This window comes from Nycticebus coucang, chromosome 4 (assembly GCF_027406575.1).
Source record: "Nycticebus coucang isolate mNycCou1 chromosome 4, mNycCou1.pri, whole genome shotgun sequence".
Classification (NCBI taxonomy): Eukaryota; Metazoa; Chordata; class Mammalia; order Primates; family Lorisidae; genus Nycticebus; species Nycticebus coucang.
In genome coordinates, this window is record NC_069783.1 from 90,706,462 (window position 1) to 90,733,243 (window position 26,782).

At 47.1% G+C, this 26,782-nt stretch overlaps 3 pseudogenes; 1 reads left to right on the plus strand and 2 right to left on the minus strand.

The window, feature by feature from the left end:
- Positions 1-2,198: 2,198 nt before the first annotated feature.
- On the minus strand, positions 2,199-3,867 carry LOC128584549 (T-complex protein 11 X-linked protein 2-like; annotated as a pseudogene).
- A 3,503-nt stretch (positions 3,868-7,370) lies between these two features.
- LOC128584836 (dnaJ homolog subfamily C member 24-like) lies at positions 7,371-8,104 on the plus strand (annotated as a pseudogene).
- A 14,708-nt stretch (positions 8,105-22,812) lies between these two features.
- Positions 22,813-23,862, minus strand: LOC128584058 (heterogeneous nuclear ribonucleoprotein A1-like; annotated as a pseudogene).
- Between the last annotated feature and the right edge of the window lie 2,920 nt (positions 23,863-26,782).

Here is a 26,782-nt window from a genome sequence, read left to right on the forward strand (position 1 = left end):
TCTCACCTGCCACTCCAGCCCAGGGGTCAGATTCTGCCCTGGCAGGGAGCCGGGGTGGGGGGTGGGGGGTGGGGAGTCTGCTGAGGGAACAGGATGTAATGACTCCCACGCAGCCCAGGGTCTTTTTCCGTATCTCAAACACTCTGTACCAGGTGGCCGCCTTTGCTGGGAGCCACCTTGCTTCTCATAGCCCCCTCTCTGCTCACATCCTGTTTCCACCCCTTTGACACCACTGGGCCCCAGGCCCTGAGCCTCCACCCCCGCCTGGGTTTTCACATGGCCTTTCCTGGGTTGCTCCAGAGGCACAGGCCTCTTGTTTTTAGCTCCTTGGGGACTGGAGGAATTGACACCTGAGTCTGCTATCTTGAAAATGTGTCAAATGTGGTCTCATGGGGCAGCCTCAGCTTAGGCCAGTGCTAAGGCAGAAAGGAAGGGTCAAGTGTGATGGTCCGGTTAGGGTCAGGAGGCTGTACTCTAGGCCTGGGTCTCCCACCAACAAGCTGCATGACCTCAGCAAGTCCTGTAAGAGGGCTGAGTCCCACTTTCCTCAGTTGCCAAGTGGGAACCTTGAGGAGATGGCAGGGTGAGCCGTCAGTAAGGGCACCCACAGGATGGACCACGGGGGGCCTGAGACTCCCATGTCAGGACGAGAAAGCTGTCCCCTGGGGCAGGAGCCGCACCCACCCGGCCCACCCTGAACACTTGCATCACACATCTGATATTTTCCCTAATTGTTCCAGGAATCTATCCACATAGTAGGAAAATTGAAACAAATTAAAAACAATAACACAGGGCCCATAACCCACCTCTGCTCATGTTTTGGGTCACTTGTCCCTTACATGTGAGCCTTTTGCAATGTACTCAGTACCACAGGGTGGGAGAGGAAATCCCTTATTGAAAAAAAAATCCCAACAGGGCCTGGTGGGGAGCCCTGGGCAATGTGCACTGGCCCTCGTCAGGCAGCACGGAGGGACCCTGTGCCCTCCCCGCCTCCCTTCCCTCTGCATCCCTCTTTGCAGATGGTCCTCCCAGCCCCTCAGAGGCGGCAGCCCTCCCAGGCCCTGTGGTCCACCCCTGTCAAGGCAGGTCCAGGGGTGAGGCTAGAAGCCCAGGGCTGCTGGAGGGACATAGCAGCACGCATCCTGTGGTAGACATGACTGGCGGACGCCCGTCTCACGACCACCCGTAGGCTGAGGCAGTAAAAAGCCCTGTGCTATTTTCTGGACTTGCTCATCTTCCGTGGTCTCTTTCTGGACCATGCTGATGACTAGGTCTGTGTTCTCCAGGCAATGCAGCTGCATGACAGCCAGTCTGCCTCATCTGGAAGGTCCATAATATTTTGCCAATGGTCAAAACATATTCCCTGTGACCCTATTCCACCCCACCACTTCCATCTTATAGGTCTATTAAATCTTATTAAATGGTGGTGGCTACCCCCCACCCCCACCCTGCGGGTCCTCAGCTTCTCCTCAGCCTTCAGGCAGTTAGTCATGTGTAGCCTGTTCACCACACTCCCATGGGCTCAGGACAGTGAGTCTCACCTACCTGGCCTCAGGTCCAGCACCTCCCAGGACATCCGACCTTTCCCACTGACTAATTCTGATGGCATTGCTCCAAGAGCCTCTGCATCCATCAGTCTACCCTGGTCAGTGTCAACAACAGAAGGGCAGAGTGGATAAAGGAAACCCCCTGCTGTCACATCTGCATGCAGTGTTACAGCCATGCACTCTGCTTCCTGGTCATATTTTTAGTTATGATGATGTAGGCATGCATTATGATGTCTTATGCACCTACCCACAGGGACCCAAGACTCTTAGTTGTTTTTTTCACTTCCTGTGCCGCCCATAAATGGCCCCCCAAAGTCAAGTCAGCTACCAAACCTGAGATACTAACTTCTTCTTTTTTTTTATTAAGTCTTTTGTACATAGATCATAAATACATTTATGCCCATTTTAGTGTGTTGATTATTTATACAAATTGAGGGCTTACATCATACTAATCAGCATAGCTTTCATCTCATTTACCCAATTATAGCATTAGGACATTGTGTTCTACACACGACAGAACCAACTTGTACTTGCAATGTGCTCCATAGTTGTGGTCTCCCTACTATCCCCTCCCTCCCAGCCCCTCCTCATCCCTCGCCCTCCCCTTCCCTCCTTTTTTTTTTTTTTTCTTGCAGCTCAGAAGTTTATTAACCAACGGGGTTGGGTCAGCTGGTGTTTACATGCTGACCCCTGCAGCCCTGTATCCCGGCTGTAGTGAGGAAGATGGCTGGCTTCTCTGCTGGCCACAGGTGATATCATCTCAGGAACATGCTGAGCCCTCTCTCCTGGGTCCCTGTTGCCATGGCTGGAGTCCAGCACTATCAGATAGGTTCCACTTCTGTTTCTTGTGCTTGAACTAGAGTATCGACATTTTTTAGGATCTCAGCATAGTATGGGCCAAATACCTGCTGATTATGATGCATCAGCTTGACAAACTTCCGGCCTAGTTCTGTCAACTCTCCTTCGATGTGATTAAGGCCTTCAGGGAAGTGTAGCAGAGACTCCTGCATGCCATGAACCAAACAGCATTTGAGAAACAAAAGGAGGCGCTGATCAATGATACTACGGACACGGTTTTCTTTCTTGGTGATGTTCTGGAGTTGTCCTATAAGACATACTGTGTTTTCACTGCTTAGGGCAGTAAAGCCCAGGTCCTTGAGGCCACAATGAATTTCCTGAGACACCTGTTCACTCACATTCAACATAGCTTCTTCAGGCTTGGAGTTAAATTCCTCAGTCACAGCCTTGGTTATGCATTTCAGTTTATCCACAAATCCAGGTGAGTTGAATAAAATTGAACCAGAGAAACTTCTAGTAAGACTGAGGCCAATATAGTCAAGTGGCGCAAATGGGACCCCATTTCCTGGACCCGGATTCTGTCCATCAGCAGAGTCTCAGGGAATTCTTCATTTTCAGGATCCCAGAGGAGGAGATTCAGGTAGCCCTGGTATAGCACCATTATGGGATTGGGAGGATCTGAATTCTTAGCTGCCTTGTCTGGAGTTGAACAGGCCATGCTGGAGGAGCTGGGGATGTCAGGAGAATTCAGACATGGTGTAATGAGGTCTGTGGCTGCTTTGGTTAGCCATTTCTTGGTGTAATCAAGGAGATTGGGTTGTTTGTCAAGGAGTTCCTGGAATTTAGCTCTTTCATACTGGATGGAATATTCCTGCAGGTAGGGTCGAATGCTCTGGATGGTATAGTTCGCCATGTGCATTTTCATTAGGCCCAGAACATGGAAGCTGCCCCTCAGTAACTGTACTGGATCTGTTATGCTCTGTAGTTTCTTTACTGCTTCATCTCGAACTGGTGCACATAGCAGGGTCATCAAACTAAGAATGTAGTTAGAGAGACGAGAGACATCTAGGGCTCCATGTTCTGCTTCTTGCTTGAGGAGATCCATGTCCAGAACTTCTTTAATCTCATTTTTTAGGCGGATGTGGCGTGGTAATAGCAGTGATAGCAAAACCTCCTTAACTTCTGTCATAAGTTCAAGAGCACAAGTGAATTCAGGAGGATTACTCAAGAGTTGTTCTCTTAAATGGTCCCAAAAAACATTGTACAATGTCTCCATGAACCTGTCTTCCAGACTGTTTGGAGATAAAACATTCTCTTCCATGTAGAAATCTTGATTTACCATGATTTCATGAGCAATGCTCATCCTGGAAACTTCGTTAATTGTTTCTATTAGACGAAGAGAGTAGTTATTTAAACAGAAGTCTTCCTCTTCTTGGTTCTTCTCTGATGTTTCAGAATTATGGGCTCCACACTTTGCTTCATTAGGATCATTTTGGAGTACAGTTTCCTCACTCTTGGGCATCTTGATGTTATCTCTTCCTCTGTTCTGGACCGGCTGCCCCGTGGCTGAGTATCCTTCCCTCCTTCATCATAGACTAAAGTTGTGTTTCATTTTTCATAGGCAAGTGTGAGTGATTATAAATTGGTTTCACAGTAGTATTGAGTACATTGGATACTTTTTTTTCCATTCCTGAGATACTTTACTAAGAAGAATATTTTCCATCTCCATCCATGTAAATATAAAGGAGGTAAAGTCTCCTTTTTTTTTTACTGCTGCATAATATTCCATGGCATACTAACTTTTATCCACGAGGCGACCCTCGCCCCCTGATAAATGAATAATGGGCCTTGGTGGGGGAAGGGTCTAGCTGAACCTTCTTGATGGCTTAAAGTGGAACCCAAGGCCTTGAGAGGAAACACAGCCCATAAGACCATAGCAGCAGAGTCCTGCAAATAGACGGGCCTGGATGGAACAAAGGTTCAAAGATCAAAAGAAGGGATGGAGTTTCTCGGCTGTGGACGGTGGAGATAAAAGGAGGTGCAACCCCAATTCTTTCTACTGAGCACTGACAATGCTACTGAGCATAGAGCTGGAAGCCTCCACAGATCCTCCATTTGAATCCTTACAACAGACCTGTGAGGTGAATCCTGGCACTGTCCCCATTTCACAGATGAGGAAACTGAAGCCGAAGAGGAGTAGTGACTAGACCAGCGGTTCTCAACCTGTGGGTCGCAACCCCTTTGTAATGATGCAAATACATTCTGCATATTGAATATTTACATTACGATTCATAACACAGGCAAAATTACAGTTATGAAGTAGCAACGAAAATAATTTTATGGTTGGGGGGTCACCACAACATGAAGAACTGTATTAAGGGTCATGGCATTTGGAGGCGTTAGGAAGGTTGAGAACCACTGAACTAGACAGACAGACAACCAGGTGTCCTAACTCCCAGGCCGGTGCCCCTTCCATCTGTGCGCTATCAGAAGACAGAGGCCACAACCTGAGGGTTTGGAGGTCTTTAGTGGAAGGCAGAGGGTGGGTCTCCCCTTCTCTCCCCGGAGACAGTTCCAGTGTGACTTGGGCCAGCACTGGCTTCTTGGCCAGATCTTGAAGTTATTAATATAACTGTGACTTAATTTACACCATGTCAGAAAAGGCATGGAAACACTAGAGTTACCAAAATTAAATAAATGCAGTTAAAGGGAACAATACAACAGAAAAATATAAAAGGATACAAATAAGCTAAAACAAAACCACAGACGTATTCTGTGCCAGGCATACACTTTTTAGATACCACTTCATTTGTTCCTCATGGCAATCCTTGGTCAGACCCATGTTATATCAGCCCTCTTTAACAGATGAAACAGTTGAACCCAGTGAGGGCACTCACTGTATGATCTAGCACAAGAGACTTTGCCTCACTGGGCCTCAGTTTCTCTCTCTGTGAAAAAGGGTCACAGATAACTTCCTGAGGATATTGGGGGGATGAAAGAGGCAAATGCTAGACCGGGCCAGTGCACTGTATAACAAACACAAAATCCTTTCCCATAAGGTATACAGGGTAGGGTGAGGGAGAAGAGAAATGACACCCCCATTCTGCCTCATACGAAATGTGAAATAATATGCATGTGAATCTATATATAGTAATATAGAACAAAGAACAATTGGAAATATCCTAAATGTCAAGCCTTACCTCACACCATACATAAAAATTAACTGGAACAGAGCACAGAACTAAATGTGAAACCTAAAACTATAAAATTTATAGAAGAAAAACATAGGAGGAAATATTTATATCCTTGAATTAGATAAAGGTTTCTTAGAACACAAAATATGAAAGAAAAAATCGATAAATTAGACTTCATGAAAATAAAAAACTTGCTCTTTGAAAGACACCATTAAAAAAAGCAAGCCTGGCTCGGCACCTATAGCTCAAGCCGCTAAGGCACCAGCCACATACACCAGAGTTGGCAGGTTCGTATCCAGCCTGGGCCCACCAAACAACAATGACAACTACAACTAAAAAATAGTCAGGCATTGTGGCGAGCACCTGTAGTCCCAACTACTTAGGGGGCTGAGACAAGAGAATTGCTTAAGCCCAGGAGTTGGAGGTTGCTGTAAGCTATAATGCCACGGCACTCTACCTAGGATGACACTTGAGGCTCTGTCTCAAAGAAAAGAAAAAAAAAGAAAGAAAATATTACCAACACATATATCGTATTATATAAAGGACATGCATCCAAAGTAGATAAATATATGACTCAATGATAAAATGACAAATAATTCAATTTTTAAATGGACATAGGACTTGAATAGACATTCACCCAAAGAAGAGATACAAATGGCCAATATGCACTTGAAAAGGTGTTCAACATCATCAGTCATTAGGGAAATGCAAATCAAAACCACAATGTGATACCACTTTACCCACACAGAGATGTCTAGGATACACAAATATTTTGAGAATGTGGAGAAACTGGAACCCTCACTTGTTGCTAATATGAATAAAAAATGGTACAGCTGCTTTGGAAAACAATTTGGTTGTTCCTCAAAAAGTTAAATGTAGAGTAATCACATGACCCAACAATTCCACTCCTAGTTATATCCAAGAGAATTATAAACATGTCTACACCCAAAATTTGTGTATAAATGCTCAAATTGATATTATTTATAATAGTCAAAAGGTGGAAAATAACCCAAATGCCTAACAACTAATGAATGGATAAACAAAATGTGGTATATCCATAGAGTAGAATATTATTCAGCCATAAAAAAGAATGAAGTACTGATATATGCTACAGCATGGATAGCCTTGAAAAAATTATGCTAAGTGAAAGAATTAAGTCACAAATGACCACATAATATATGACTCATTCATATGTAATGTCCAGAATAGGCAAATTCATGGAGATAGACAGTAAATTAGTGGGTTGCAAAGGGGTGGGGAGAAAAGGAAGTGATTGCTAAAAGATCCAGGACTTTGTGGGTGAGGGAGTAATGGAAATGTTTTGGAATTAGATAGTGGTAATGGTTGTATAAGTTTATAAATATGCTTAAAACCAGTGAATAATAGGGGAAAGAAAAATATTGAATTCCGAGACAGTGGAAAGGGGATTGGAAGAGGCCTATTTGAAGTGGAGCTTTTAAAATATTGGTTACCCAATTTGCTCATTCTGGCCAACCTTAGGGAAGGAGTGGGCACTGCTGGATGTATAAAGTTATTTTGGGGTTTTTTTGTTTGTTTTGTCACCCTCGGTAGACTGCCATGACGTCACAGCTCATAGCAACCTCAAACCCTTGGGCTTAAGATTCTCTTGCCTCAGCCTCCCAAGTAGCTTCCCCCACAACGCCCAGCTATTTTTTGTAGTTATCATTGTTGTCTTTAGCAGGCCTGAGCGGGTTCGAACCCACCAGCCCTGGAATATGTGGCCCGTACCCTAGCCACTGAGCTACAGGAGCCCAGCCTGGATGTATAAAGTTTGCTGATCTGAGAAAGCCCACTTCTTGTTCAATGGTTGATGGCAGTTGAGCAGATACCAAAAAAGGATTGGTACAGCGTTCTGGGGGCAGACACATCTCTAAATGTGTCAGACCTGAAACAAAAGTATCAAAAATTCATATTAATGAATCATCCAGATAAAGTACAGATTACCAGCAGGAACAGTGAGAAAATATATACAGAAGTTCATTGAAATTGATCAGGCATGGCTCAGTGCCCACAGCATAGTGGTTATGGCACCAGCCACATACACGGAGGATGGCCGGTTTGAACTCCGCCTGGGCCAGCTAAACAACAATGACAACTGCAACAAAAAAATGTCAGGGTGTTGTGGCGGGTGCCTGTAGTCCCAGCTACTTGGGAGGCTGAGGCAAAAGAATTGCTTAAGCCCAAGGGTTTGAGGTTGCTATGAGCTGTGACGCCACGGCTCTCTACCAAGGGTGAGATAGTGAGAGACTTTCTCAAAAAAATAAATAAATAAAAATAAATTGATCAGGCATGGAAAATTCTAGCGAATGAAGAGACCAAAAAGAATATGACCTGCAGCCACGTGAAGATGATCTAACAAATATGGGACCACTCGATGCTCAAATATATCTTGATGAAATGTCTTGGAATGAAGACAATCGCTCTTTTTCTCTGAGGTGCCTATGTGGTGGAAAATACAGTGTATCCAAGGATGAAGCAGAAGAAGTTAACTTGATTTCTTGTGATACATGTTCACTAATTGTAGAAGTCCTTCATTATAACTAAAATTGTTCACTACTTGGAATCATCTAACTTTGTATTTAGACATGATGAAGAGAGGCCACTGGGCTTTGCATTAAAGGAAATGGGTTTCTTTCTTCTTTTTTTGCAGTTTTTGGCTGGGGCCGGGTTTGAACCCACCACCTCCAGTATATGGGGCAGGCATCGTACTCCTTGAGCCACAGGTGCTGCCCAGGAAATGAGTTTCTATTTGGTGAGCCTGATTATTTGGAAAGAAAATTTAAGATTGGCTCAGCTTCGGTACCTCAGTGATTAGGGCACCAGCCACATACTCGGGGGCTGGCAGGTTCGAACCCAGCCCAGGCCTGCTAAACAACAATGACAACTACAACAGCAAAACAACAACAAAAAATAGCCAGGGATTGTGGCAGGTGCTTGTAGTCCCAGCTACTTGGGAGGTGAGGAAAGAGAATTGCTTAAGCCCAAGAGTTTGAGGTTGCTGTGAGCTATGAAGCCACAGCACTCTACCGAGGGCGACATAAGGAGACTCAGTCTCCAAAAAAAAAAAAAAAAAAGAAGAAGAAGAAAGAAAGAAAAGAAAAAGGGAAATGTAAGATAGGCAGACCACTTTAGATTAATGGAGAATTAATTTAGTTATTTATAATTTATATTTACAGCAGTGGTTTTCAACCTTCCTAATGCCGCAACCCTTTAATGTAGTTCCTTATGTTGTGGTGATCCCCAACCATAAAATTATTTTCGTTGCTACTTCCTAACTGTAATTTTGCTACTGCTATAAATCCTAATGTAAATATCTGATATGCAGGATGTATTTAGGTGACCCCTGTGAAAGGGTCGTTTGATTCCCTAAAGGGGTCACGACCCACAGGTTGAGAACCGCTAATTTACAGAGTGCCACAGAAAGAATTTACATTATAAATTGTATTTAGTGAAAAATAAATAAATATGTATTGGTTACCTGATTGACCACGAAGTCTGCCTTGACAAGGGAGGAAATGATGACAATAACTCAGTGGATTAATGAGGAAATAGAAAAATTAATGACCTGAGGTGAAAAAATGACAAAGTGAGGGCTCATGCTGGAAGAACAGAGGGAGGAGGTCAAAGGGCGGGATGTCAAGCTGCACCAGTACAGACGTCAGAGGGGTTCCTGATGACAAGCTCTGGGTGTGGCAGTCACTGAGCTGGAGCGGAGGTAAAGGATCCCAAGATGGGAAGATAGAGGAATTGAGAGGAGGGGTCATTGGCTGGTCTACCTACCTGGATGTGTGGTCCTCCACTGATTCTCCACCTCTTCAAATTCCTCCCCTTGGGCACACCCCACCTTTCACCCTTCCCAGGGCCTCCCTAGACTCTGCATTCTTTCAGCAACCCTAAGCTTCGGATGCTGCAGGGTCAATGGCACAACTCTGGACAAAAAAAACAGGAGCAGAGAAACAGGGCTAGAGTGGACCCCTGTGTTTTTTTGTTTTGACACAGCATTCACAAATTTTTCTGTGAAACTACCACAAGTGTACTCTAGAAAACCATTACCCTCGTTTTTGAGTCCCAGTCTGCACTAGTGCGGAGTTGCCTTCTTGCCAGACCTCTATTTTGTGAACAGAAAGACACATATGTGGACTGCACATACCTGTGCAGTCTTGGCCAAGAAGAACATTCTGTAAAGATCCATGATGTAAATATCTGCAACCCTGGTCCAGGACTCACCTCTAAGTGTTCTGGGGAGTCTCTACCATGGCTCCTCCAGGCCCGGGGAGGTCAAAGGTGGCACCTCCGCCTGAGAGCTGAACTGTACACACTGGGGCAGCATCACCCATGTTGTCATCAAGCACAGATGGAAGGAAGGCACTGAGGTCACCTTCCCTAAGAGGGGACTGCTATGCCAGATTATCAGCCCTGCAGACATCACTTGAGCACCCAAAGAGCAGTTCCATGGACACTTTACCCAGTGCCATCAGTGAGCCATGCAGTGCCCTGATCAGCCTCAGGGAAGAGCCTGGATCAGACGGGGACAGGGGGGAGCAGGGCAGGGTCATGATATGGGCAGAATGGGGCATGAACATCTTATTCATCAGTATGGACATTCTTTCCTATCTTCACTTTTTCTTTCCTTCCCCATTCTAAGACATCTTGTCCTTCCTCTCAACTCTATTTTAACCTGGGAGGTAAGTGGCTGCCTGGGTGACATTCCTGCCAATGGACAGCTGGGTGATCCTTTGCTGTGCAAATGTCCTTCATCCAGATGGCCTAAAGAAATACGCCTATGGAGGGGAACCACTTTTCCAAGCTGACTTTGTAGTAAGAAAACCTCAGCCTCCAGGTCCCAGTGAGCTTCCCCAGCACCTGAGCCTGTCCAGCGTGACAGATCCTTAGGCAGCATCTGTCCCGTTCCTCACACCCTCCCCAGCCAGTCCGGTAGCCACCACAGCAACAACTCCTAAACACTCCCACGCACCTGTGTGATCCTCATCACTGGTATTTGATATTTCAGATATGACAGATATGAAAGACCAATCTTCTTTACTGCTCTAAAGGATATGAAAGGCAGGGAGGCTTAGGTGAGGCTGCCGTATAATGTCGTGAAGACAAAGCTAAGAGGATGGAAACTTACTCAGGTGGGGAAAGGGACATGGGGATACCGGATATCCATTCTTCAACAAGAGCTGCAGAGGACTGGTCACTTTTTAGAAGGCAAAATCTCAATAAGAAGAGGTGAAATGGGCTGGGTGCAGTGGTTCACACCTGTAATCCTAGCACTCTGGGAGGCTGAGGCACGTGCATTGCCTGAGCAAGAGTGAGATCCCATCTCTAAAAATAGCCGGGCATTGTGGCGGTCGCCTGTGGTCCCAGCTACTTGGGAGGCTGAGGCAGGAGAATCGCCTAAGCCCAGGAGTTGGAGGCTGCTGTGAGCTGTGATGCCATGGCACTCTACCCAGGGCAACAAAGTGAAACTCTGTCTCAAAAAATAAAAAGAAGAAGAGCTGAAGTGACTCCTACTTTTTCCCAAGCACAAGCTCTAGGTTACCAAAACCTATGCCCTCAACATAGCACAAGAGAAGACACCACTCTTAACAGAACATTTATTGAGGACAATCAATATCCTCAATGAGAAGAATCAATATTCTCAACAAAGAATAAATTACTCCGGTGGAGGTTTCCCCACTGGAAATGCTTGGGAATGATCCTCTGTCTGGAGAGCAGGGGCAAATCTCTGAACAGTGTTCTCAGCAGTGGTGGGGCAGCTAGAGATGCTTGGACCACTGGACGCATGAGCTGGACACAGACTCCCTCCGGGGCATGAATGGGGAATGCTCCTGATGAAATAGCTGGTATCAAATGCCACATCTTTCTGGGGCTATCTGTCCTTGTATGAAAACCCTGCCTATTAAAGGCAACTTTGTGGCTACCAGACTTGGTGTCATTTTATAGAAGGAAACCATGTTGGTGAAGGGATGGCCTTGGGCAGGCTCTGCCTGGACCTGCATTTCTGTTTTGTGATAATTTGGGGACATAAGGGACCCTTTGGAGCAAATGATATCGATTCCATGTCTCCTCTAGGAACCTCCAAATGCTTGTCATGATTTCTGATCTTCAGTAGTCCCAGTAAAGGCAGGTCTGCTTTCACACAGGCCTTTGTTTTGCATAGGTAGTCATTGGGAGCTTTTTTCCAGAGAAATTTCTCATCCTTTGGAAAACCATTGCAAAAAGTGATTCACTCGTTTTCTGAAATGATGTTCAGAAGTTGGCTGTCCTTTCAGTGACAGGGTTGAGGAAGAATTAATCCCACTGTCTTCTCTAACTTTTGTCTTGGGCAGGGTGGTTCTTCCTGAGTTGAGATTTCCCCACCCCTATGTCCCCTCCATCAGTTTCTCCTCCTTTTCGAGGGATCACTCTCTCTGTGGCAAGGAAGAAATTATAATCCTGGCACTTCCATAGCTGCTTAGGGGCCCCGGGGTTCTGCCTCTACTCCGTGCTGGTCCCTCTGGTCCCCAAGTGGACATGCAGCACCTGGGGAGCTGCCAGCTTTCTGCCCTGGGTGTGAGGCAGTGAGGCCTTGCAAGTCATCTGAAGCAAGGGACATGTCTCTGGGATGGCTTTGAGCTTGGCTACATTCCTGTTCTCTGATGTAAATTTTAATTCACCCAACATCTGATTTTTAAGTTCTGATGATTTAGGATGCTGGAGAACTGATACTCTTGGGGAAATTTCAGTGGTCAGGGTTTTTTCTACTTTAGCCATATTCACATCAATCACTGGGGAGCTTTCCGACTCACTGGTTGTCAAGTCATTACTATTAATACATAGATTGTGATTAAAGAGCCTGGGGCTCTTCTGCCTTAAATAGCTCCCTGGACCGCTGAGTATGAGAAAATGCTCTGAGTTCTTTGTCCTGTTGCCTTGAAGCCTTTCTACTCCTTTACTGGAACTCATGTTCTCATCTATTGGCTCATGTCCAGCCCCAGGTTGTCTTGTGGGCAGCTGTGCTGTGTTATACAGCTGGGGAGCGGGTAGAGGACAGGAAAGTCTGTCTGCCTTCCTCAGCTATTTCTGGATGTCCTCTGTAAGCTCATGGTTGGTATCAGAGAGAGATTGCCTTAGGGCTCTGTCCTGCTTTGTTCACAGGTGAAGGAAACTCTGTTGCAGAAAGGAGATGATCCTAGCTGGGAAATAAATTTGTTGTTTTCACCTTTTCTTCATGAAAAGTTTAGAGCTTCTTCTAAGGATCTTGGAGATTCCATCTGTGGAATCCACCCCATAAATAAGGTTGGTTGAAGGGGCAAAATTGGAAAGGGAAAAAGACTCAAATGAGTCATTTTTCAAATTAAGATTTCATTATCCTCATATGAAAACTTTTAAAATGGGCTTCCAACATCTCTTGCTTGCTGGAGCCAAAGAAGCAACCCCCGGGGGAGGCATTCAGGCAGTGGTCTCCATCCACCAATGGCACCAGATTTCCATGTTTTATTTAGCTAAGGAGAAGCACTATGGAGTTGATAGGATCGCATGAATTATGCACAGTCCAGAAATATGAACCTCATTGATTTCCTCAAATGTCTTACTCAGTTGTACTATCAGGGCATTTTTCCAGTTGTTTTGGACTGAGGTTCATACCTGAGGCCCTTGGATTATTCTCTGACAGACCCACCATCAGGTTGGCCTCTGGTTGGAGAACAGGACCTGCTCCCTGAGTGTGATGTAGTGGGATAAGAGGAAAGGAAAGTGGCTGGGGTGGGGAATGGCTGGCCCACTGGGAATTTGGGAGCTAAAGAAGCAGGCTCTGTTGGCAGAGGGTCACCCAGTGCTGAGGGCAAAATGGAGTCAGGTGTGGGGGTCATCGGGTCAGTGATAGAGGTCAGAGGCGGAGGATTTGGGCAGAGGAGTTGGCACTAATTCTGGAGGACTTGCTGAGAGCGAGCAGGACAGGGTGCATGATGACTATGTCAGGAAAACAAGTATCCAAATGTGACACAGAGGAAGCACATCTTCCAGGGGCTCCCAGAACAGCACCTTCAGGACACCGGTAGTTGCACTATTGCACACGTCACAGAGGGGGTCTGGACATACATGTAACCCTTGTCAAATCATGATCCTCAATCCTAGCGATCCTGCAGAGGTCAGGAGGCTACAGTGCTGCAGCCAGGACCAGCACAAGGAAAGGGGAGCTGGATGGTCCAGCTGCGGGCGCCACTAGACACCTGCGGCTCCCCTCACCTTGCTCCCCCATGATTTCACAATATACCCTACAGCCTCTCCCTAAGGCCTTCAGTCACATACCTGTGCCCATGGCTACACCGCCTCCCAGGACTATGGCAGGCACACTGGATCCCTGACAGCCATAGAAATTCTTTAAAAGGGGCAGCACCTGTGGCTCAAGGAGTAGGGCACCAGCCCCATATACCAGAGGTGGCAGGTTCAAAGCCAGCCCTGGCCAAAAACTGCAAAAAAAAAAAAAAGAAATTCTTTAAAAATGGATCAGGAAAGAAGGGGAAAGTTGATCACCTTATTAGAATAGAAAGCAGCTTCATCTCCTCCTCTGCTTCTCTCTGGCAAATTCTCTAACCTCAGGAACCCAGGAGATGAGGTTATATATGAGGAAGGTGGAAGCATAAAGATCATACAGGAGTCCCTTTATGGGAGATCCTTGGATATTAAATGCTTATCGGCCCAAAAATAATCAGACAAGATTTAATGGTCAACAATAATATTAGCAAGGTTGCACATGTGTGTGGCCTCACTTACAGAGTACTTTCCCGTACATTATCCCACGTGAGGCTCAAAAGCACCACGTGAAGCACAGATAACAGCAGTTACCTCAAAGGAGGACTCTGAGCACCCACAAAGTCAAAGTATTTATTCAAAGCTGGGAGACAGAAGGGCTGACTCCAAAACAAATGGAAGTCCTTCCTGGACATGTCCCATAGCCATCTTCTGGGGATCACCCACAGCCCAGCTCCATCACTGCTTCATACCCAGAGACAGGCAATCAGAGACTCTAAGAAGGTCCCGTTGCCTTCCTGGGAGCACCTCCTCTCAGGGCTGTTTTCCCAGATAGACTGTACCTAGCAACTGACACGATCAGAGGTCATGGACATGGGGCTTCATGGAAGGAACAGGAAGGCTCACCCTTGGGGAGTTGGGGGAAAATAGACAGAACCTTACCTCTCAAGTGTTCCAGCTTTCCTTCTCTTCTTGGCTCTGCCCTGATGCTGAGAACAACAAGAAAAGAGTAGGCCGGGTATGGTGGCTCATGCCTATAATCCTAGCACTCTGAGGCTGAGGTGGGTGGATTGCCTGAGCTCATGAGTTCGAGATCAACCTAAGCCAGAGCCAGAAACAGACCTCAGCTCTAAAAACATGGCCAGCCATTGTGGCTGATGCCTGTATTCCCCATGACTTGAGAGGCTGAGCCAAAAGAATCCAAGAGTTTGAGGTTGCTATGACCAGTGATGCCACAGCACTCTATTGAGGACAACAAAGTGAGACTCGGTTTCAAAAAAAAAAAAAGGAAAGGAAAGAAAGAAAAGAGTAAGACACTGGGACTCACCTCTCTCACTCCTCTTCCCTAAGAAGCTCAGATATTCATTATGCAAGAATAACATGACTCTCCATTTTAATAACTAGAAATGCATTCCTTTTATCCATTTCTAAAAGTGATAATCTATCTCTAATTTTTCCTTCTTTCACAAAATCAGAAGGGGATTTTTTCTGTGAATCCCCACTTTGTGTTCTCAGAAGTCCTCTGTTCAAGGAAGATGCAGAATCAGAAGCCGACAGTCATATCTGCTCCATCAGAGGATGCTGTATCCCGGGCACAGAGCTCCGAGGCTCTCCACAATGCTCTCCTCATCAGCCCAACATGAAGGAAGACTAGGTCGGGTGATACCTGACATGGGAAAGTGATGATCAAGTGTCAGGACAGACTGTTCTCCTCCAGAGAACCCACACTTTCTGTACATACCAGCTCTGAATCATGAAATCATTGTTGGGGGTTTTATGCTGGATCCCTCCATCACACCTCAATAGGCAGCCGGTGACCCTCAGGTGGAAACCTGTGTCCTCCTGAGCCCCTAGCCCTGCCCACACCATTCCCCTAGAAGAGTGAGGCTCTAACACTCTCCAACCCAACCTCGCTCATTTAGAAATGTGGGAATAGGAACGGGAACCAACAACCAAGACTCTCTTGGGTACTCCTTACCTTTTGGCTGTCTTCATTTCCCCAGGTGGTTCATAAAATGATTTCATCACCAGGTACCACAGGTCCAGAAAGAGTAACCCCAAACCATTCAAAAGGTGATTTGGGGTCCATATTCAAACCAGTTGATCATAAGCTCCGCCATGGCTCAGGATGGTTGTTCAGAAAGCAGAGAATACCGTATTTTCACATGCATAATGTGCACCCACATTTTTGGCCCAAATATTCAGTAAATGCCCCCTCAAAAAAGTGGCTGGCTTTTGGCTGGGAGATACTCATGTGGGGAATACAGATATCACTGCCCTTCAGCCCCCCCCCATTCTGTGAGGCTGCCCCTTCCCTCTCTCCCTGGGCCAATTCCCTCCCTGGAGCCCTTCCCTGCCCACCAAGTCAAGGCCACAGCCAAGATGGCCTCACACACAGGACCAGCAAGCCAGGAGCTTCTCAGGCTGCTTTGACCACAGGCAGCTAGATGTAAGTGCCCACAGGCACTAACCTCTCAGGAACAAGCGTGGCGCTGCCAGTCCCCTCCACGCAACTGGGCCTCAGGCCTCAGCCCTTCACCCACATGACCGCAGCCCTCTTAGCCAGCCCCACCATCACACCCTTCTCTGATTGTGGCATTCAGAGGAGGCTGCTCTGGCCCACTTCCAGCGGATCCTGGATCCTCCTGGACTGGATCCCATGTATCCAGTAGGCCCAGGTCGGAGGGCGCAGCTGCTCCAGGAGATTCACTGGGCTTCTCCATTCCCGAGCCATAGTCCCCATGCACACTGAACATCCTTATTTTCCCCTGAAAAAATCTGGGGAAAATGTGTGCATTATACATGGGAAAGGAGGACATTCTCCATTGTCTGAATAGCATGGCTGCCTAAAGCAACTGAAAGCTGAGGGTGCCTGGGTTTCACTATAGTCCCAGACCTGCATCACAGAGCACGGGAGAGTCACAAAGGGTTTCTGAGGAGGGGGTGGGGGATGAGGAGGAAGGAGAGGTCACAGTCGCTCCCCTCCCCCACTCACCAGCCCAGCAGACCCCTCAGCCCCTCCTGGGCCCCCTGGCTCCCTCTCCCCTGCCCTGACATCCTGTTTTCAACTCCACCCTTCTTTCATAGCACATATTTGCCTCAGTGAAATTTTCTGTTTGTGTCAGCCATAATCGAGATGTCATATGGGTCCCCTGTTATTGTGCAGAGCCCCGGAAAGTCTGAGATGCTCCCTGGAATTTCTGCTTCTACCTCGACATTAGACTCTCAAGATCACACATACTCTCAAATCCATATTTTCTATGGGATGTTTTTATCTTATACTAAGCCAGATGTCAAACTAACGTTCTTTTATACTGATTTAGGTTTATAAATGTTTAATAATAAATGTTTTCCTTAAAGTCAACCTGGACTGTTTTCAGTCAGAGGCACTGACTCAAACAATTGAAACTAACGATTCATTATTCAACATTCACAAGACAAAAATAACTATAAAACATATATATATAATTAAAATAAAACTTCAATTGATCTGTACTAAATACAGAAAAACTAGCTGAGCTTTGTAGTGGGCACCTATAGTCGTAGCTACTAGGGAGGCTGAGGCAAGAAAATCACTTGAGCTCAAGAGTTTGAGGTTGCTGTGAGCTGTGACACCACAGTACTCTAGCCAGGGTGTTAAAGTGAGAATCCTTCTCAAAAAAAAAAAAAAAAAAAAAAATTAGAGTCTTGCTACTATTTTATATGGATATTTTTCATGTAGAATTGCATTAAAGGCTATTTTTAAGAATTAGACATATAGAGAATATTTTGAGATGGCGTTATGGTGCCTTGCCTTCAAAATATCATATTCAATATAAAAATACAAAGACAATAAACTAGACAATGGGCTCCTTTACTCTCTACTTCATTTAAAACAGCTTTCATGAGTAATTTTAATTTAAGAATATTCTAAAATCTATCTTCTTTTGTAAATATGTCCACCTGAAGGGTCCTGTCTACTCAGGATAAATGGTATATATGCAGTCTATGCGGCCATCCTCCTGGGCCTGGTCCACTGAGTGTGTTTTGAGGGGCCAGCAAGTGTTTGGATTTTTCCCAATTTCCCACTTCTCTAGAGAATCGCTCAGGATTCTGCCCACATCATTGTCCAGATCTGTTCCCTGCAGGGGCCTACTTTCCTACCTGCCTGGCCCCTTCCTCTTGAGAACATTCCCTTACTAACTCATCCCTTCAAATATCCTTGTCTCAACCCCTGCTTCTTGGAAACCCAACTGCAGACAGTGTGAAGCTAAACACCAGAGACCGTCTCCCTAAAAGAAAGATACTTATTAGGGGATAGAGCAGCCGAAGGGGACCGGGTGTGCCTCAGGAAACTGTATTCAGGGAGGTAAAGGAAGAATGACAAAAATTGCAGACTTAATTAAATATTAATTTTTGGCTACAAAGATCCCTGGCCCCAAGGGTGGTGCCAGTCTGAGTGTGGACAGGCAGTTGCTGGGCAGCTGGGCTCGTGCAGGTATTTATTTATGTAAGGTTGTGCTGGCCTTTGTGCAGCATTGTGGTTTTTTCAGTCTTCTTGATCATTTTCGTTATCAACCATGAGAAGCCTCTCTGTTCCTGGCCGTCCCCAGCTCTGTGTGTCAGGGTTTCCCTAAGATGAGTGAGTCCATTTTAATTCTGACAACTCCACACGATAGAGCAGAGGTGCTCTGAGAAACCCGTCAGTGTACTGATCACTTTTTCAAATCTCCATTTTTCCTACAGCAATTATTGACTTATGTTCCCCCAGAAACAGGCTCCAATCTGGAGATTTGCAATCTGCAGATTTGCAGGCTGATCAACTGGACCTCTGTTCCCAGCAGGGAGCGCTCCCACCGGGACGGCAGCGTGAGCTCACCTCATCTTGAGGTTGCTATCCCATCACTGAGGCTCCTCACATCAGCGTAGCCCTGGTGACGACAAGGTGGACAGCTGCGACAAGGTTGGTTGGAAAAAATGTGTTCTTCACCAGGGGGACCAGCAGGACATTTGTTGGTATTGTCCTGACCATTTTGATAGTAAAGGCACAAGCACTCAGCCATGCCTGAGCCACCGGTGCATGGAACGGGTAAGGTCATGGGGACCAGAGGCTCAGACCATCTGACCTGAAACCCCTGGAGCTAAAGAGCCAAGGTAGCAACACTGGGCAGAAGGAGGTGTTGAATGGCAGTGTGGCTGCAGCAGAGCTGGGAGGGGATTTAGACTTGTTCTCACATTGAGGGAGGGGGCACGGAGGGTTTCACCCACTGGACTGATCAAACATTAGAGTGTGCTGTGCTTCTCACATGTGGCACAGGGCCACAGCTAAGACAGGTCACTGCAGTCAGAAGTCATCCTTGCCATCAGCTGTCACTGCTACCAGCTGAGGGAGGAGAGTTTGGGTTCTAAAGAGGCCCCAGGTTTACACTGCGATAGTCCACTACCTGCACCCCTCTAACGTCAGATGCCTAACATGGGAAGAGCACCTGTGAGATTCTGACTGGTGTCTTTTCCTGTGTAAATCGCTGAGGGAAGGTTAATGGCAGGAACCCCAGCCTCCACTGACCTTCCTGGTGTTGGGACATCACTGCCGTTCATCATGTCTCCCTCCTTCCCACCTCCTCCAACCACCCACTCAGGGTCTCCTCCCTCTCACCTAACACTGTCTCATCAGTAGCCTTGAGGTGACCCTGACATTCAACCGTGAGGGTTATCAGCTCCTGGTGGCCATGTCCTTACCAGCCCCTGGCACCAGTGGCTCAGGCATGGCTGAGCCCTTGTGCATTTGCTATCAAAATGGGCAGGACAATACCAGCAAAAGTCCCGCTGGTCCTCCTGGGTGGGAAGCACATTCTTCTCAACCAATTCTAGTCAGAACGGCTCACCTCTTGGTCACCAGGCTATGATGGTGTCAGGAGCTGAAGTGATGAGCTAGCTGCTTCAAGATAGATGGAGATCACACGGCACATCTGGTGGGGTGCTCCCCGCTGGGAACAGACGTCCAGCTTCACAGAGCCCATGGCCGGGGGATGGGGTGCCCCTTCCATGCTCATCCTTGGTTCCCACACAGAAGCATCCCACCGGCTGGGGATGCAGCCCCGTAGTGGGTGTTGACGGATTGCAGCTGTAAGCATCCCCCATCCTGCCAGGGGATCTCAAAGTGGGGGCCTCAGCAACAATATTGAAAGATTGTCCCACCACAATGCCGGGCCAGCAGTTTCTCAGATATATAGTGGATGTAAGAACAGGAATGCCATGGTCACATACCTCGTGCCACGCCGCCTTTGTTGTAAAGTGGCTCATCTAGTTCATTGCCGTGTTGTGTAGGGTTCCACACCAGTGGATCAATGTTTTTTAAGTCCTCACACAATGATGCTGGCCAAGGGCCTCTTCATGGGCTCCACGCCTGCCACCATTCTGGGCTCCTCTGTAAATGAACCCATTGCTGGGGTTGGGGAATGGCAGTGGGCTGCCTGTTGTCCACTGGCTGAACCATTCTGGTCATCTGGCACCTCTGGAAGCCAAATGACAGTGTACGTCTACAGGGTGTTAACGTGGATACAAAGAGCCTCCCCGCTTATCCCCAGTAGGTCTATCCATGAACCTCTTCCTCAGACTCCTCTGTCCTTCCTATTCCAAACTTTCCTTCCAGACCCGGATGTAGCAGCCACGTCACTGTCCACCATCCATGAGACCGAGTGTGTTCTACCCTCAGGTGCTTTCTTTTCCCACAGGAAGGGGGTGAGCAGGTGCACTGCCTGCGGCTTAGTCCAGGGGAGCTTTCCTCTCACTGCTGTTTCAGGGCTGCCTGACCAGGCTCCGCTGCAACAGCAGGTGGTGTGGCTCCCACACGCCCTACACCAAACTGGCCTCTGTCCTCCCATGTGCAACAGTGGGATGGAATGGAGCAGAGGGATTGGGGGCAGCCTCAGTGTCGGATGGCTTGGACTCTGAGCCACCAACTCGTGTGGCTTACCTGTCCCCTCTGCCTGCCCTAGTCCCTGGAGTGCCATTGACCAGCTGCAGTGGATTGCTGCTGGGCCCTCTGCCCTTATGTCTGTGAGAATCTCACAGAGCTCAAGTCACGATAGGAAATTCTAGCCACAGTGCATGTGATAGGCCCTGGTCAGGTACTTTATCTCCACACAGGCCTGCAGCACTTAGGAAAATGTTTCTCAGATGCCATAGAGTTCCCTGCTACAGATGGCATGACCTGATTCCAAGGCCTTGGAGGTCTGTGCTGTGATTTTCACTGCAGCTCGCCATACCTGCCACACAGCATCCTTGCCCATGATGGCTGCGTCTAACCCACAGAGGCATCAAGACATCAGGGCCTGAGCAGCGGGGCTGCCCACGCTACAGCCTGAGCCCCGACCTGACACCCACTCAAAGCTGCCTACCTGACTTGTCATTCTGGAAATGGTGAGAGTAACCTTCCCAAGTGACACAGGACAGAACCGAAAGTGGTCTGAGACTCAGATGGACCTCAGGAACTTTTAGGACTCACAATATCAGCCTGGTTCACAGATCACAGGAGTTAGAAGAAAACAATTGTATCACTTGTGTTGTTAGCAACCCCTTATGATCCAATGAACAGCCTGTGAAACCCTCATATCTTAAAAAAAACTGTCTTGAATAACTAAATAACTGAAAAATGCTTTTGTTTTGTTTTTTCTTAACTGTTTTCCATGAAACCTTTTTGTTGATAAAATTTCCCGAAAATACTTATGCAATCAAATATTTCACACATTTGCAGCACTTTTCAGATGCTTTGTGGGTCACAGGACACTGCATCAGGTCTAGAGGAGAAAGGAGGTGGCATTGCTGATAGACCCAGGAGGGAAGGACATCCCTGTCCACAGTGCCAATAGGAGGAAGGAAGCAGCACTGACACCAGACCAGAACCAGGAGGACACTTGTGACCAAGGCTCCCAGACGAGGAAGGAGATGGCCTTGGCAGCAGCCCTGGAGAGGACACTTGTGTCTGTGGAGCCCAGAGGAGGAAGGAGGCGGCATTGACAGCAGACGAGGCGGACAGACATCCTGTACTAGCTCCCACAGGAGGAATAAGGTGGCATTGCTGAGACCTGGGAAGGGGGGACACCCGTGTGTTGGGAGAAAGGGGTGGAATTGGCAGCGGACATAAGGGAAGAGGCCGCCCCTGTCCGCAGGTCCCAGAGGAGGAAGGAGGCGGCCTTGCTGGTAGACCCGGGAGAGAAGGGCACACACATGCAGAGTTCCCAGTAGGGGAAGAGGTGGCAGGCATAGCAGCCCTGGCGTGGGAGGGCACCCTTACCAACAGTCCCCAGAGGAGGACAGAGGGGCATTGCTGGGAGATCAGAGAGGGACGACACCCGTGTGCCCATTTCCCAGAGGAAGGAGGCGGCACTGACAGCAGGCCAAGTGGGGAAGGACAGTCATCTCCACTCTCCGCAGGGGGACGAGGTGGCACTGTAGGTAGACATGAGAAGGGGAGACACCGTGTCCAGAGCAAGAAGAGGCTGACATTCCTGGTAGACCAGGCTGGGGCCACCAGGCCCACAGTTCTCAGAGGAGGAAGGACGTGGCATCAACAGCAGACCTGGAGGCCAAAGACATCTGTGTCTGCTGTCCCCAGAGAAGGAAGGATGTGGCATTGCAGAGAACCCAGGGAGGTGTAACACCTACGAATGCTGCTCCACAGCAGGGAAGTGACATTGTCACCAGACTTAGTAGTAGAGGACACCCCGTCTGCATGTCAGAGGAGGAAGGAGGTGGCATTTCTTTTTTTTTTTTTTTTTTAAAAAAAAAGACACATTTATTCAGCGTCATGATCAGACTATTACATTTAGCAATCAACAGCATGGGTGCAAAAAAAAAAAAATCTACATTAAACCCTTTGTTGGAATGCTTTACACTTTCCACAGAACAGAAACTAAAATAACCTGTTATACAATTAGTCACAAATACAGTCCTCGAGTTTTCTGCCCATACACATGAGTATTGTCTAAAACATGTCTTCTTTGTAGCAGCTAGGGCCTGCCACCACCGTGCTTGGCTGAGTTCACAAATCTGTTGTAACCTGTAGCTTCCCTGTCACTTCTCTGGCTCTCCTCTCCTGCTAAGCTTTGTTTCCTGGGAATAATTAAAACCTTCTGCCACTGCCATAGCTACTGCTGCTACTGGAACCACCATAGCCGCATTGGTTTCGTGGTTTGGCAAAGTATTGGTCGCCACCACCATAAGGGCCAGAGCTTCTGCCTCCAAAATTTCCTCCCTTCATAGGTCCAAAATTTGATGACTGATTGTTGTAATTGCCAAAATCATTGTAACTTCCACCACCTCCAAAATTGCTTCCATCATTACCAAATCCATTGTAGCCATCCCCACTGCCACCATATCTACCACCACAACAGCTGCCACCAAAGCCACCACGACCACTGAAGTTTCCTCCACGGCCAAAATTGTCGTTTCCACCAAAACCACCTCCACAACCCCCACCAAAGTTTCCAGAACCACTTCGACCTCTTTGGCTGGACGAAGCACTAGCCATCTCTTGCTTTGACAGGGCTTTCCTTACTTCACAGTTGTGGCCATTCACAGTATGGTATTTCTGAATGACAATCTTAGCCATAGAATCATGGTCATCAAACGTAACAAAAGCAAAGCCCCTCTTCTTGCCACTGCCTTGGTCAGTCATGATTTCAATCACTTCAATTTTCCCATACTGTTCAAAATAGTGTCTTAAGTGATGTTCTTCAGTATCTTCTTTAATGCCACCAACAAAGATCTTTTTCACAGTTAAGTGGGCACCAGGTCTTTGAGAATCCTCTCTGGAAACAGCTCTCTTTGGTTCCACGACTCTTCCATCCACTTTGTGTGGCTTTGCATTCACTGCTGCATCCACCTCCTCCACGGTGGCGTGTGTGACAAACCCAAAGCCCCTGGAGCGCTTGGTGTTTGGATCGCTCATTACCACGCAGTCTGTGAGCGCTCCCCATTGCTCAAAATGGCTCCTCAGACTCACCAGTTGTTTCCAAGCTCAACCCTCCAATGAATAGCTTCCGCAGCTGTTCGGGCTCTTTAGGAGACTGTGACTTAGACATGACGGCAGTGGGAAGAGAGACTTTAACAGTGCTTCCTCGGCAGCGTCCACAGGCAGAAAGCAGGAGGTGGCATTGACAATAGCCCTGCAAAGGGAAGAATCCCGTGTCCACGGTGCCCAGGGGAAGGAGGAGGCAGCATTGCCAACAGCCCAGGGCTGCCAGGGCGTCCGTGTCCACACGCTCCAGAGGCGGGAGGAGGTGGAGTTGAGCAGCCCCTATTCCAATTTCTTAAACGTATATACAATGCAAAACAACAATTTTAAGAAGCCCCATGTTTATAGCATGTAACCCCCAATTCTAGGTGCCACCATGTCATTTGTCTCTGGGGTTTTGCACTGGGAGCTGCCTTGCAGGTGCTTACTGGTGTCCTGGATTTCCATCTTCCATAGACATGTGGACCCCGTATGCTGTACCCTTTCCTGTTCTTGCCATCCCTGGCCACTTACTCAAGTTCAAGCTTTTACTTTGTTAATAGTTTTATTGAAATATACTTCACATCCATACAATTTACCCATTGAAGGTGTGTAGTCAATGGTTTTAGTGTATCACAGGGTTGTTCATCCATCACTGAAGTCAGTTTTACAATCTTGTCGTTGACTTCAGAAAGGAACCCCGTAGCCTTTAGCTGTCAGTCCTTCCGCCCCTCCTTCCCCAGCCCTGAGCGATCACTAATCTACCTCTGTCACTATAGATTATATACAGAACACTGTATGTTCCCTATTCTGAACATGTCATAAGAATGGGATCCTACGTGGTCATTTGCTTCCGGCTTCTTCTTTCACTTTGAATAAGGTCTTCAAGTTTCATCCCTGCTCCAGGGATGACATGTTCAATGTGTGGGCAGGGGATTCCTTTTGATGACTGAATAGTATGATGTTGTATGAACAGAGCACATTTTGTTTATCCATTCTCCAGGATGGACATTTGGGTTGTTTCCACATGGTAGCTATATGAACAGTGCTGCTATGAATATTGGTGTGCAAGTTTCTCTGTGAACATGTTTTCATTTCTCTTGGGTGTGTACCCAGGAGAGGAATTGCTGGGTTATATGCCAAGTCTGTTTACCAAAACCAGCCACAGCAGCTCACATCCCCCCAGCAGAGCATGCGGCTTCCAACTTGTCCACATTCTCTTAAACACTCATCTGAGTTTCTCGTTCTCCCATCCTGGTGGGTATGAAGTGGGATCTCCTAGTAATTTTGATTTGTTATTTCCCTGATGATCAATGATGTTGTGCATCTTTTTAAATAATCCAGGATTCACCCCTAGGTGTGCTGGTGGGTCCCTACCATGGCTCCACCACACCCAGGAAGGTCAAAGGTGGCACCTCCGTCCTGAGAGCTGAACTGTACACACTCGGGCAGCATCACCCATCTTGTCATCAGGCACAGATGGGAGGAAGGCACTGAGGTCACCTTTTCTAAGAGGGGGCTGCTGTTTCAGACATCAGCCCTGCAGACATTTCTTGAGCACCCAAAGACCAGTCCCATGGGCACTTCTGCCCAGAGCCATCAGTGAGCCATGCAGTGCCCTGATCTGGCTTCTTCTTTCATTTTGCATCATGTCTTCAAGCTTCATCCCTGCTGCAGGGATGACATGTTCAATGTGTGGGCAGGGGATTCATTTTGATGACTGAATAGTATGATGTCGTATGAACAGAGCACTTTCTGTTTATCCATTCACCAGGATGGACATTTGGGTTGTTTCCACCTGGTAGCTATTATGAATAGTGCTGCTATGAATATTGCTCTGCAAGTTTCTCTGTGGACGTGTTTTCATTGCTCTTCGGTATGTACCCAGGAGAGGCATTGCTGGGTTATATGCCAAGTCTGTTTACCAAAACCAGCCACACCAGTTCATATCCCCCCAGCAGAGCATGAGGCTTCTACCCTATCCACAATCTCTCACTTATCTGACCTTTTGGTTCTCCCATCCTCTTTGGTATGAAGTGGTATTTCCTAGTAGTTTTGATTTGTTATTTCCATGCTGATAAATGATGTTGTGCATCTTTTCACATAAACCCTTACTTTTTTTTTGTTTGTTAGTTTTTTTGTGAGACAGAGTCTCACTCAGTCACCTGGGTAGAGGGCCATGGCATCAGAGCTCACAGCGACCTCAAATTCCTGGGCTCAAGCAGGCCTCTTGCCTCAGTCTCCCAAGTAGCTGGGACTGCACGCACTCACCATGACGCCCAGTAGTTTTGTTTTGTTTTTCCATTTGTTAATAGAGATGGGGTCTGGCTTTGGTCAAGCTGGTCTGGAACTCCTGAACTCAAGCAAACCACCCGCCTCAGCCTCCTGAGTGCAAGGATTACAGGTATGAGCCACCTTGCTTGGCTTATAATCCTTTAATGGCATTTGTGGAAGGAGTAGAATGAATAAGTACATTCGACCTGTGGTATTTAATTGGAAACAGTTTATTTTAAATGTGTGACTGAAAAAATTCCTTTTCTCCTGAATATTTGAACACATTTACATCGCATATTTAAGTATTTATCGACCTGTCAGGTTTTCTAGCTCTGTAGCATTTTCATGTTATCCTTTGTGATGAAAGACTGAGCTACGACGCACTGAATTGGTTCTGTAAAGATGACTGCTTTTACCGCGGTGTGGGGGAAAGTTGCAGATGACATCTCAGGGGTGACTACCAGGCAGAGCAGACTTGATTGCCAAAGCCAGGAACACTAATGTGTCTCAGTCAACAATGCTGTGTCCATGTGTAGTGGGAACATGTGATTCTCTTGTGATAAATGTGAAAGGAAAGGACGATCACCTGAGCTCAGGATTTCAAGACCAGTCTGAGCAACAACAAGACCCCATCTCTACTGAAAGTAGAAAAAACTAGCTGGGTGTCGTGGCGGCTGTCTGTAGTCCCAGCTACTCAGGAGGCTGAGGCAAGAGGGTTGATTGCTGAAGCCGAG